The sequence below is a fragment of the Odontesthes bonariensis genome, chromosome 9, assembly GCF_027942865.1.
Source record: "Odontesthes bonariensis isolate fOdoBon6 chromosome 9, fOdoBon6.hap1, whole genome shotgun sequence".
Lineage (NCBI taxonomy): Eukaryota > Metazoa > Chordata > Actinopteri > Atheriniformes > Atherinopsidae > Odontesthes > Odontesthes bonariensis.
Window position 1 is genome coordinate 33,700,301 of NC_134514.1, and position 14,341 is coordinate 33,714,641.

The window sequence follows — 14,341 nt, forward strand, 5'->3', positions numbered from 1 at the left end:
ACTTCCAGAAAAAAAGTCAGTTTGGAAGTTGGTGGTTTGGAATTGAGATAGATTGGAGGATCCTTATCCACAGATCAAGATTAGTGTCTGTGAGGATATTTCTGTAAGTTCAACTTTGCTCTCTGCATTGTATGTGATGAGTTTGGAGTAATTTTGGTCCAGAAGCATTGAGATTATGTCTGCCTGGTTTGCAAAAATGTAAAATACTCACATTTCATTCTGCTGACTAATCTGGCCCAATTTTAATTCAAGTGATCCATGTCTGCAAAAAAGTTTGATCAGTTTTTCCTTTCCTTTTTATTGCACCCCCTCTTCACCAAGGATCATGAAATTCAGCTTTATACTTCTTGAGAAACCTTGCTGATAAACAGTCATATTGTGACGAATTCTACTAGCAGGACTAGGTGTTTCAATCTCTTACGATTCTACACAGCACTTACTTTGTATGGAGATGTGCTTGAGTGTTAAGGGGTGTTTAAATGGGAGAGTAGTAGAGGGGGCAGAGAGAGAGGGTGAGGAAAGCAGAGTCGGGGAGAGGGCCGGACCGGGCTGTACACTCTACCTCTCCCTTATGCCACCCTTAGGTTTTAAAAGAGGGGAGAAGAATAGAGAATAGAAGAATAAGAAGGGTCTATCGGTTTTTCATTTGCAGAATACCTTCTTTGGAGTTGGTAATATCTGTGTAAATCATATCTCATTGTCACATACTAACAGCCTTGCATATAAGATTTAATTATATGTGTCTATGTATGTCACACGGGCTCTCAAGATATAACACTCAAGATATAAGTTCGAGTAGTCAGAGAGAAACCAGTGACTAATGTGGAGTCAACAGAGTCCAACAGTAAAAGAACAGCTCCCTCCAATCCAGATGGACTCACTGGGGAGAGGCAGAAGAGAACTGAAGAAAATGTCAAGCAGAAGGAAAGAAAATGGATTATTCATTTATGTATTCAAGCTGTGTCTTCTCCCCCCATGCGACGGAGTGCTGGTGTGTCCTCATACCCCCACTGGGCATGCACATCTAATCTGCCCTGCAGGGACAAATGCCCCCTTCTCCTCCTGTGAGGCTCCATGCTAACCTCAAGGCATGTTGTTGTTGTTTTCCCATATTTTTTTCCTTTCTGAAAAAAAAAAAGAAAATTTCCCTATGCATGACAGATATTAAGTCGAAAGTGCCTTGGCAGCAGCACCCTTAGGTCCCAACAGTAATGCACAAGTGAAGTGAATTAACTTGACAGGAACACAGAAAGGAAGGCAGGTAGGGGAAAATGTGTGTTTAGGTAAATTAATGGGCTATGGTGGTATCAGCAATCATGTGTTATAGGTGAGGTGACTTTGCTTCATCAGCTGGGTTTGTTGCTGCATTGTTTGTTTGAAAAGTCACAGGTTTTAATTTATATTTCATATCTCTCTACCTTTTTTGTCTCTCTTTCTGTGTACTTGTTTTTCTATATTTATAGGGTCCAAAAACAGGGAGCCTGATATACTTGTGGGCTCTAATATGTTTTGAGGGGACCAAAATGGTGGACCCCACATATTTAAAGGGATTTTTGAGGGTCAGAACTTGATTTTATGGGTAGGGTTTGAATAAAGTTATGGTTAGATCTAGGGTTAGGGTTAGGATTATGTATTCAGTTGTGATGGTTAGGTTTAGGGAATGGGGATAGGGAATGCATTATGCCAATGGTGAATCACCACAAAGATAAAAAAACATGTTTGTGTCTGTGAATGTGTGTTTTTCAAGTTTGTGTCCTGAAGTGAAGCTACATGTGTGGGAGTCATCTATATGGTAATAAAACTACAGTATTTCTCTGTTGTATGTGAGGGGAGAGACTCTTGTAATGAAAGTAATTTTGCTGTGTGAGAGGGTATAATCCATAATGAGCTGTGTGGTTACTGAAAACTAAAGTCACAATGGCATTTAATTTAGGTTGTGAGGTTTTGTTTGATAACTACATGGCTCAAAGTTGTTATTGGTCAAGGCTGTACTCATCAGAATAGAGAAAAAAAAAACATTGTGGTAATTTAAAACCAAACTCCAAAATCATACAAGCTATTTGTTGCATAAGATTAGGTGTTTTGGGAATGATCATGTAACAGAGTTGTGAGATTTGATTAGACTAACATTTCTCAGTTTAGAAGATGGCTGTCAAACTGCATATGTCATTCACGGGAAAAGCTGTTCCTCAGTCATTGCCAATCTTGGCAATGCAGAGTAAAAGGAGGGAGCGCAAACCAATTTTTAGCCAGTAACAAGAAGAAGGGGATGCTAAAGCTAGCTTGCCAACCACAGCAGATAAGCAAGGATCCTCATTTTGCATGTGTTATGGCACTGTTTAGTGTTTATTCAAATAGTGTCTTCAGTGAAGAAATATTATAATTTTTTTTAAACATTGAGCATTAATATTGTTTTTATACATAGAAATACCTGTTGATATGTGAAAGCATGTATAAGCGAAATTACAGAGCCAACCCAGATAGCAAACGGACTCGGGAACGGATCTGTTCCGGATTTAGGGTAGACTCAGGAACGGATCCGCAAAACGGACCCGGATCGGAGTCCACTTGCACACCGGAACGGATCCGGAACAGATCCAGATCACGGATCTGGGTCAGATCCGCCTCGGACCCTCTCCGGATCCACACATTAAGTACTACATCCGGCCCGGATCCACACATTAAGTACTACATCCGGCCCGGATCCACACATTAAGTGCTACATCCGGCCCGGATCCGTTCATAGAACACGTCATCCGGCCCGGATCCGTTTTGGATCCATTCATAAAACACATCATCCGGCCCTTATCCGTTTATGATACTTATAACAGAGGTGGACTCATTTGGTCCGGAATCTTTATTTATTATGAATTTATTAACAAAAGTAGATACAGATAAAAACTTGCTTACCAACTAGAAATGACACCATAAAAATCCCACCAGTTTAGCCTTATACACCAGAAAATGATTTATTGTGAAGCTGCAAAAGACCTAAAATTGGGTTATTATTACGAGTAAATTTACAGTTTTGAGGCTGCACAGTGGTGCAGTTGGTAGCACTGTTGCAGGTGTTAGAATCCAGCCAGGGGTCTTTCTGTATGTGGTTCACATGTTCTCCCTGTACATGCATGGGTTCTCTCTGGGTACTTCATCTCGTCTGCTATCCATTGTGCTGTACTGCTCTCCCTGCCTCCCTCATCCTCCATACCAGGACAGTAACCTCCACCAACCCTGGAGATATATGGGACACTAGAGTATGATCCTTGTGATCATATGATTGGTTGGATACAACCAATTAAGTGGAATTGAGTTCACTTAAAAGAGCTGGCACAAACACCAGATTGACCAACACATCACTACAACATGAAAAAATGTGATGGAAATTCTTAAATTTATTTATGAATACTCACATACTCATTTAAATGAAAAAAATAAAAAACTAAAAAAAGAACTGGCATAACATGTGATGTGCTGTGCTTAGACATTGTCAGCAGGGTGAACCTCGTGTGTACTGCGTCTCCTTGATGCCTTGTGTACACCAAGAGCGACTTACGCTACCTGAGCGCCGGAAATCATTATTTCTCTATGGAGGGTGAGCGAACTGGGCGACCAGAGCGGATTCGCCAAGGGCGAAGAGAACTGAGCGACCAGAGCGAATTCCAGCGATTAAACTCAAGCTAATATTATGGTAATGAGCTATGACGCGTTTCGGCGAAAACCAATGACAATCCACAGATTGTAGGGGTCCGACAATCCGCGGGGTTCGCGGAAACAGACGTGTAAACTTTGGTTCCTAGTTCCTACGTATTTATTTAATTAATTTTAATGTAGAACATGCACGTGTATGTTGTTTAATGTTACTGATGTGAATTCGCTATAGATCTCAAAAATCCGAGTACAGCCTGGCATGCTTGCTGAAAATTATATAGTATGTGTATGTACGATGAGTAAAGAACAGCGTTTGGTTAATGCTGATGGTGTTTTTTACGTGTTAAGTGCCTCCACCAGGTGGTAGTAATACTTCATATAAGACTCTTGCTTTTCCGAGACAAACTATCCGGTCGTGACACTATGCTCGTCTTCCAAAGTGAAGAGCCAGTTGTTAAAGTCTTTTGTTTGAAGCAAGATCGTGTTCCTCTCAAAAGAGCGGGGGTGCTGCACAGCCGCGGGGCCTTTAAAAATTAAACATTCTAAATGTGACGTCACGAGCGAACAAAGCTACCAAAGCTAATTCTCAAGCGAAGCTTCTCCAGCTACCTCCGCTACCAGGCAGCGTAGGTCGCCCTTGGTGTAGACGCAGCATGAGGTTCCCCTATCTGCTGCCAAGTTGAACCACCGGATGGCATGCTTGCAGACATCATGTTCAGTGGAAGCACGAGCGACAGGAGTTTTTCTGACAGAATCTGTAATCACAAAAGGAGATTTTCAATTAAGTTATCATCATCCGCCATCATAATCACAATTTGTAATGTGACAGGATACACATAGTGATGCACTCCAAAATAGCCAATCTGTCACATACTTCAGACATAGAATTTCTAAATATAGGAATGCAGTTTAAGAGTAACAAAAATAACCTGTGTATAGTCAACTTAGATGAATGAGTGATGAGTGAATGATATGGTGACCAAAACTACCAGGGTTAAAGTGGCAGTCGGCAAGTTTTCAAAATTCCGAGTCTAAAGTCGGAAAATTCGAACTGATACAACTTTCAGGTCCCTCCCCCAACCTCTACCAAGCTCCGAATCGCCCCCCAAACCCCTCCCCCTCTGTGGACGAGGTTGTGCACGTGAGTTCACACCAGTGTGAGCGCACACAAGCTGGGGCAGACTCACGCTCAGCAGCGTGTGCACAAGCTGTGATTGACAGGTAGGATTCCTCCACCCTAACTTGATTGGTTAAAAACAGCCGGGAGCGCTCGGTTTTTGCAAGCATGATTACAGGCTTCAGAGGGAGCTACAGATTTTGTTATTTTTCCTAAACAGCCTATTTAATATTCTACTTCCAGAATCCCATGACAGTTCAAGCTAATATGACTAAAAAAAAGTTGCCGACTGCCGCTTTAACTCAAATCTACATTACCTACCGGCAATATGCTATGTGAGCTAGCTAACCACGCTCGCTATGCTATATGCTATGCTATATGCTATGCTATATCGCTATGGTATATTACAAAGTTAAAAGTTAAATCATAGAGACAGATTCACCCGCTTTCCATCTGCATAAACAAGCACATATTAACAGTTTACTTACAGTGTAGGAAGTTTACTTACAGTGTACGATCTGCCAAAGGAGACGTTTCGCTGTTGCTTTCCAACTTCGAATGACAGTGTAACAAAGAATGGTGCGGATCCGCCTAGAATGTGCAGCGCTTCCGCTGTTTCACAGTACATTGTTTGAGGGCGGGGCGTGTCGCTGCCCAACTCCGAATGCAGCTGAAGCCGAGGTTTGAAAAGAGAGTGTACAATGTGCGGATCCGCCTAGAGTCAGCAACGGGTCTGGTGAACACTGTGTGGAGGCGGGGTGAGCGGGTGATCAGGACGGCGGATCCGCCCCGGAGTCCACTGCTATCTGGGGAACGCGTACAATGTGCGGATCCGCCTAGAGTCCGGAACGGGTCCTATAACACTGTGGGGAGCCGGGGCGAGCGGTTGATCAGGACGGCGGACCTGCCCGGCTTGAGGTCGGATCCGCCCCGGAGTCCACTGCTATCTGGGAAGTAACAGTTCTATAATGTGCCACACCATAATGGCAATTGAGAAATATCTGTAAGCTTATTTATAAGCTGTGCTGCTTAAGTTGACTCTCCTCATATTTACAGCACTTTTTTAACATCGGTTATGATGAGTTATCATGCCAGTGGAGCAGTTTCATTTTTTCTTTCTATTCTTTTTAGAAAAAAAATGCAGCTGATTGAGCTTTCTAAAACCCTACTAATGTCCAGAAAAAGACAGCAAATCACATGGGAGTTGAAGAGAAAACAACATGAATTCTGAATGATTCAAAAAGAGGAGGAGGATGTATAAAAAAATATCTTCCCTCAATCATCATGCAGAAGGGGAGACCACTAGTGAATAAAATGGACCAGTTTTGAGTGCTCATGAGAACACAGTAGGAATATCGAAAGTGCAGTATGATGTGTTTCACTGAGACATGCCTGCAGGAGCATATACCAGACTCCAACACCTCTATGTCTGGTTTTCTGACTAGACAGGCAGACAAAGATATTGGGAATAGTGATAAAAGCAAAACTGGGGGTATTGTAGTGATTGTTGGGTTTAACTGCTAACAGACGGTGCTATCCTGGGCATGTCACTGTGAAGGAGAGGATCTGTATTTGGGACATTGAACTGCTATTTGTGAATTTACATGCACATTATCTACAGAGAGAGTTCACCTCTGTTATTACAATAATGGTTTATATCTTACTCTGTGGGGCTGCCAAAACTATTGTTAACATGGCCAGGCTACAAGGATTTCAACTGCCCACCCCTCTGTTCGACACCTCCACCCTTCAAACAGTTTCTCAGCTGCTCCACCTTTGGACGAGAGGCAGGTTACACCCTGGACAGGTCGCCATACCCTCACAGGGACTTCTTCACCAGAGAAAGTATAAAGTTGGACGTACTCTATGCCTCCCAGGGACCTCTTTGTGACCACATGACTGTGGAGGCAGGGAGAGAAATGACTGTTGAGCCAGGCAGCGACTTGACTAACGAGGCTGGCAACGGTGTGACTGTGGAGGCAGAAGGAGACAAGACTTGAGGACTGAGCACAGGGGAAAAACGTGCTGGACTTTACATTAAAGATTTCCGCCACTGGTGCATTCTGCTCTGCCTCAGCCTCTCCCTTCCAGATGTGCCTCATCTGGAAGGGAGAGGAGCCAAGGCCTAGAACGCAACACATCCATGAGTTCAGTTACCCATCTCACAAACCCAAAGTCTCACACCTGCGTCTACACAGTCGTAGAAGGCCTTTGAGGGACCACATGCTAGAACAAATAAGGTGGCCAGGCCGGAACACCAACAGCTAAACTAGAGAAAAACAGAAACCCAAGAACAGAACAAAACCTGACTCGAACATGGAACATGGAACAATCTGGAAGCACAGAAAGGACGTAACAGCGAGGATCTGACAATGACTATGAGAAGACAGGGAGCTGAGACAACTGAACACAGGTGAAATGAGTGGAAATAATGAAGAGGACATGGAAACTGAGTTAAGTGTTAAAGGGAGAGAATGGAACAGGAACTAACATAACTTAATCAAGACAAGTCTAATGACAAGAACAAAACATATTAAAAACCCATGTCTTAATCACAAACAAGAAAACAGAAAAGAATAAAACCCAGAAGATCCTAGACAAAACCAAAACAGAGTCCACAAAAATCCACAAATCCTAACAGGAAGAAGTATTTAGCTCCTTCAACTGATATACCGATGCAGCAAATAACATGAAAATAGATTCATTACTAATATATAATACGCATTCAAAGGTTTACTTAAAAAAATTAAAGCACTTGATTTGGGTTACCCATTTATATCAATGATCATATTTATATACCAAGTGGTTGGGCAATTCACAAAAAAGAAAGAAAATCTTGGAGGTGATGAATTTTGAATTATTTTAATTGGCTGGACTATATAAGAAGAAAGAAGTTATACTGACATTTTTTTGTAATATCTTGCATTCTTGTACTTTATTGGAAAACATTAAACCGCTTAATTTCTTTGAGCATCCGAACCACACGAGAAATTGAGACGAAAGCTAACTCTTTAGAGGAGCTGCTTACAGCTGGTAGACATTTAAAACCTAAGACAAGAAATCCCAAGGTGATCTTGTAATATAATGGGTTTTGTGCTACAGCTAATAAACCTATTACATGTTTTAATGTAAAATCCTAATAGGAAAAGTAATTGGCAACTACTATTGTCAAACTATATTAGTTGAGAACACTACTATATCTTAAACTTAGGCAAACTTTAAAAGAATGTTTGATTGTGGTTTCATGAAATATAAAAACTGCAACTAGAACATTACCAAACTTTAATGAGCATTACATCATTTGGTGTTCAAAATGGACTCAAACATATCAAACGTAACACATGAACAAATTGTTTTTGTCAGTGTAGACTTTGTGCAGTAATGGAGTCAGATCAGAGCTAAATGTAAGTACTGCCTGTGAGAGCTCTGCACAGATAAAGCAGTAAGTCTTAATCACCGTACGACTGAGTGAAGGCTCATTAGCTGAATGGCTTTTAATGGGGCTAGTTACAGAGATGAAAAGACACGGTCTCCTTGCACTACATTAACACATTACTTCAGGTAATGACCCCTTAGGTAATGGAAGAGGGTGGGCTGCCTCTATTCCAAACTTCACTCAAGTTACACTTTTATTTCAAAGTGACCGTTAGGCAAAACATCTGGGGTTTTCTTATTTTGTATGTGGATTTGTAAAATGAAAAAAAGAATAATGTGATCTACACACAAGCTCTCAATCTGCAGCCCTAAACACAACAGAGACAGAAAATGTATGCTTTTTAGTGTGGACAAAGTACCTCACAGAGGCTTGGGTGCACATATGTTCAGTTCAGGATGTCCTGCTGGGAATCAAACCTTGTCTGCTGAAAGGCAGAGCATCTTAAAATCCACTGCTGGTTCCTCAGAAAATACTTTACAGTGAGTGTATATTTGTTGATGCGCTCAGCAGGAAGTGAATGCTTGACTGCTGCGGGTTTACATCTCTGGATTAGTCATGAACACTAAAATGATGTGCTGAAACTCACCTAAGCAAGAACACAAATGACAGACTGTGCTCTAAGGCTTTAAATTACACGGCTAGAACACACACTGGATTCCCACAGTCACAAACACACACTCTGACAAGTGATGGGGGAGCAAATGGAGAGAGAAGGAGCACCACCAGAGATGGAGGAGTGTGTGGGAGGCACGCTGGTGTTGCCATTATGCTTTCCCCTTCATTGGAGGCTTGCTCATCTGGCTAATGGAATTGGCTGCAGTCACCACAGTGCGTGGGGACCAGACACACACATACACACATACACACACACACACACACACACACACACACACACACACACACACTAGAGACAGAAAGAGGAGAAAAAGAAGGATGGAGAATGAGGAGGTGAATGAGGAGGCATGAAGGTGTGACTGCTTTTGTCAGCAAACTTGTATGTGGAACTTTATGAACATGAGAACATGGTGCCAATGAAGAGAGAAAAATTTAAGAGGACTTGGTCAGTGGGGTCCTGTAAAAATAAAGTGATGGATTGTTGGCTTGACACAATGCAGAGGAAAAGAAAAGATGGATCTGAGAAAGAAAGAAGTGAATGAAAAGATGTGAGAAAATTTTTTTTTTATGAAAAAAAGGACAAATGAAAAGAAAGTAGTCAAAACAGAAACAAAGCATAAAGAAAATGGAAGGAGAGAAGCAAGGAGGAAAGAAAAGTTGGGTGCTACAATAGACGGACAAATGATACATTCATTGAACCATCATGTCATCCTAATCCGACAACAAATGAGGTGCCTGCCTGCCCTTTATTTGTCTGCCAAATTCTCCCCTCACACACTGCATCTTCACACTGTTCCTCTACTGCAACAAACTTTCCTCTTCAAGTCCTTAGTATTAATACATATATGAACCTGTGGTGCCTGTATGAGCTGTGTGATATGCTCAAACGTGCTCCTGGACTGTGGATGTGATTGCTAGTGCCAGCATATTCAGAGGAGACAAAACACTTTGTCTATCTATCCATTAGATGCCTCTGCTATCCATTAGATGCCCTGACTCCTACTTCAAGACAGTTGCACTCTGTGCATGTGTATCCGAGCTCATATTTAGTTTGTCTTAAAAGTTGAATGTTTGTTTTGTATGATTCTTTTCCTTTTTTTTTTTTACAACTTGATATTTTGGAAAATATCTACTTGATATTGAAAAATCTTATAAAATAGTAAAAGTCTAAGTCTAATAAAAAAAGTCTAAAATGTAAATTCAGTCAATTCTGATTTTATTGTGTTATTGTGTTTGACCTAAATTACCACTGTCAAACAAAAGGACTGGGTTTGGCTGCAGGTAGCCTGTTATTAACCATCATTTCATTGTATTTTCCTTCTATTCTGGTTGAGAAAAGTTCTGTATCTCTGCAGCTTTTGGATGGATTGCTAAAACATTTGTGGTATCCAGGGGATGAATCTTGGAGACTGGCTTCATGCTTGAGTCACCCAGAAACTCAAAATTTGCACATATCCAATAAAATGGTTGACAGATGATTATAATTGAAATTTTATATGTGCTGCCTGTCATGTCTGTTAGTTGATATGTTTTAAGTTCCTGGTTAGTCTTTAGTTTTATTCAGTTTCTTCTGCCCTGCCATGAGCTTCACCCACGTCACCTGTGTTTCTCTGCAGTTTGCACTCACTCACCAGTCACGCTCCTCAGTATTTAGTTTCCACGTTTTCTCGTGCCCTTTGCCAGATCCTCACTGTCACTGAAGCCATGTCACAGAAATCCTTGTCACTCATGCGGAATCAGGTTTGGCCATGTTTTCACAGTCTTATTCAGTCTTTTCATTGTTTAGGTTTTTTTGTAGTCTGGCTCAGCCGTGCTCTTTTTTGGATTGATTAAATAAATCAAGTTTTATTTTTTAAATATCTGCATCCGGGTCCTCCTTCACCACATCCAACGTGACAGAACCTTTGCAGGTAAAAACTCAATCTCCAGCAAAGTAACATTTAAAGTGAGTATGTATGGATTGGTTCAATTTGTTTTGTTTAGTTCATTTACTTAAAAAACTTATTCATAATTCCCAGAAGATAAATCTTTGAATTAATCTTCACTCTGGAGACCTGCCATTATTAGATTGACTATCTCAACAAATATGCAGTTGGTTGCCATGTAATTTTGTACAGATAATGGAGAGTCATTGTTTAATCAAAGTTTTTATTCTCTATAAACTTGGAAAATAAATAAATACCGGTACTTAATTTAGCCTCGGCTAAACAATATGCTTTGTACTAATCAACAATCAATAAGCTTTGTCCAATTTAGCCAGGTGTATGGTAATTGTCTGTGATCTGTCATCAGTGTTCACATCATTGGGTGAAAAAGAAAATGCATTCACTTTCACTTCTAAGGTTTTATGAATCAGGACATAATTATAAAAAAAAGAAAATGGATTAATAAATAAAGATAAAAGGAAAACATGTGGCCCTCGCCAGGTCTTAAAATCAGAAATACAACCCCAGATTAATTACTTAATCTCAGGTTGTGTCGGCATTCATTTAACAAAAATGATGACATAATATATTTTATGTGTTATTGATCATCTTCAATTTGTATTGAAACTGTGTTAAGATGGATAATTCTTACCTGTGTCCTCCTGATACATAGAAATGTACAAGAGAAACAGAGTATACTTTCTTTTTCACAAGCATGTATGTGTCTGAAAATATCTTTTGAGACATTCACCATTACTGCTTTCAAGCCTTTGTAAGTGTAATTCTCAAGATTGTTGTCAACCCATTATTTAGTGTAAATATCTTTAAGGTTTAATTTTGTTTAATTAAATACTTAAACTCTTTTTTTTTTCTAAATTTAACTCATTTGCTTGCAAAGATGCTCAAAGTGTTGCAGCCTGAATGATAAACACTTACCTGAAGGTCTTTGTAGTCTATTTGTTAACCTATGGAAGCTCACTGAACCACTGAAGACCTCCAAGCACTTGCTGGGATTCAGTATGGTATGATAACTCAGTCTTTAGGGTTTTCCAGTGTGGACAGTGGCTTTTATTGATATGAAATTATTTTTTTCATTATCTTTCCACTTTGACAATAACTGATCATAGGATTTAGCTAAAAACACTATTATGTGACAGTAAACATGGCTGTAAACTGTCATGTTAGTCAGATCCATACAGTTTGTTTGTCTTTGTGGCCCCCACTTTATAGACAATTCTAATAGTATTTTTTAACATTCATATTAAACATTAGTGACACTTAATTGGCCAAAAAATGTAACAGTAAGAGTTGGAGGTTTGGGGTCAGATTTAATTTGTTAGCAGGCTTGTGTTTTTGCTTGAGTTAAAATGATTCTAGTAAAAACCCTGCTAAATGAGACAACTATGCCACCTTATTTGCTCGTGTATATAAATTTACCTGTATGAAATAAGGGCAGAGGATTATGGGTAATACTCAGAGCAACAAGAACTTACAACTGAGGTAAGCCTGAGAATGTCTGTGCACAATAATGATAAATTATTGTAAAGCACTTAAACGTAGAGTTGACTTTATTCCATTGCATTTTTTTGTGTATTAGATTAACTCTGCCATGTTTGTGTCAAATTAATTTTCTTGTTTTTCTTTTTACCTTTTATTTGAATAGTGAATTATTTCATTAGGTAACTAACTGAAATGTTCTAATGCCTTTCCAGGCGAAGAATGTGCTGTTTGTCCACAACAGATCTATCTACTACAAAACTACTATATTCCCCTTTGTCATAAATCCAGATGTAGTAGAGAATAGAACGGCCGTTACCATGAACCTGACCAGCTCCAAGAGGCTCGTTGGGCAGACAATAGTGGCGTGTTCTCACTATGCAGTCCGGTACGGGTCGGTTCGGAACGGTTCGCTTATTTCAGTGTTTCCATTACCACAAAAGCGTACCGTACCGTACCGTTACCATTTTCGTAACCCTTCTGCTTGGGGTACCTAGCACACAGGATCGGTTCCAGGCTCTGCTTTCTGTTGTTGTTGAGGAGGCTGTGCAGCGGGAGCTTGATGGCGCTGTGCGAAACGAAAAAGTTTTCCAGCTGATTGCCGCAAAAATGGCAGAGAGTGGTTTAAACCGGACCATGAGCCAGTGTCGCATTAAGCTGAAGAAGCTTGGAGGTGGTTCGAAATTATGGATGTTATTTGTTATTTGTTGTTATTTGCTATTTACGCTTCGGCACACACTCCGCCCACCACTGAGGATTCCCTTTGTACAGTGGGAACGCAAGCTGACCCCAAAGCGACCCGACCCGTACCGGACTGCATAGTGGGAATGAGGCTTTAGTGATACTTCTTGGTTTCATGAAGGAAGAAAGGAGAGCAGAGCGCCGCAGACAAAGGAGACGACGTGTAAGTTTAACTTGTCAAACACGCGCAGGTTGTGTCTGTGTCGTATGAGTAAACATTTCAGCCGTGACAGCATGACATGGGGCGTAGCTACCGACCACCAAACACCGTCAGATGTGTTCCTATAGAACCCTGAAAAGACCCAGCCTCAGAGAAGGAGCTAAAATGGTTATAGGAACTGAGGGAGATGGTCCCGAGGTCCTGTATTTCCGAATGCGGGAGAAAACGGCCCCATGGATTAAAGGGGAACTGCGGTATTTTCAACATTAAGCCTCTTTTTTGAGTCGTCTGCAATGTTTTAGAACCCCCCTCACCGCTTTTTTGATGTTTACTGCTGTCTCCGGTATTTGCCTAATTTTGATTCTTCTCAACCTGCTTCAGAATGGCAAGTCATGCGCATGTCCAAAAAGGTCCGTAAAAGCACAATAAACGTCCGTTTTCAAAATAATCAACTCACCGGAGTGGTTACTGGTGTGCACTGGTAATCCATATCAAATTTCGTTGCAAAAAGTTGCTTCTGTCGTGTTTTATTTGGCAGCTCGTTCATGCTCGCACTATTTTCTTAGCGGTGGCGGAGTAATATCAACGAACATCCAGTACAAAATGTCAAATAAAACACGACAGAAGCTGGCAGCTTCTGAGTTGATAGCTTTTCTTTCTTCCTCTTTGCTAAAGCAATGTCTAAGTATTTGTCATCGTTTAACATTAAGTTGTCACTTATTTTTGAGTTTCTAACAATATTGTGATGGTTAAGACTCTAATTAATTTCATGCTAGGCTAAGTTAACTTTGTTTACTGCTGCTTGTTTTTACTAGCTCGATTGTGTATCGTCATAAGCTACGTTAGCTAAGCGGTGCTATTTACCTTGATGCTGTGTATTTAGCTTCTTTAATGATATAAATATCTTATTGTACTGTGTTGCAGTTTTACAAGATCCCCAGTAAACTTCATAGAAGTGAATCATCTGTGTCCTGGAGTTTTTTGAGTGTTTAAACTGAAATGGAAACGTAGTCCAAGCAGTGGCAGCTCCTGACATTTTTTTTAGGTAGTGCAATTTCCAGTCTGTGAAAGCTGCATCAGAGTGTGCTGTGCAAAGCTGAACCGATTGCACTGATGCAAACCTGTTATGTTCCGACGCAGGAAATAAAATGTCCAATCGTCCAGAAACTCCTTGTCTTCCTTAAATAAACACAACGCAGAGT

At 40.6% G+C, this 14,341-nt stretch overlaps 1 protein-coding gene across 3 annotated transcripts in view; it reads right to left on the reverse strand.

The window, feature by feature from the left end:
• Positions 1-14,341, reverse strand: part of ecel1 (endothelin converting enzyme-like 1) — a 77,019-nt gene that overhangs the window by 30,344 nt on the left and 32,334 nt on the right. The window lies entirely within an intron of this gene.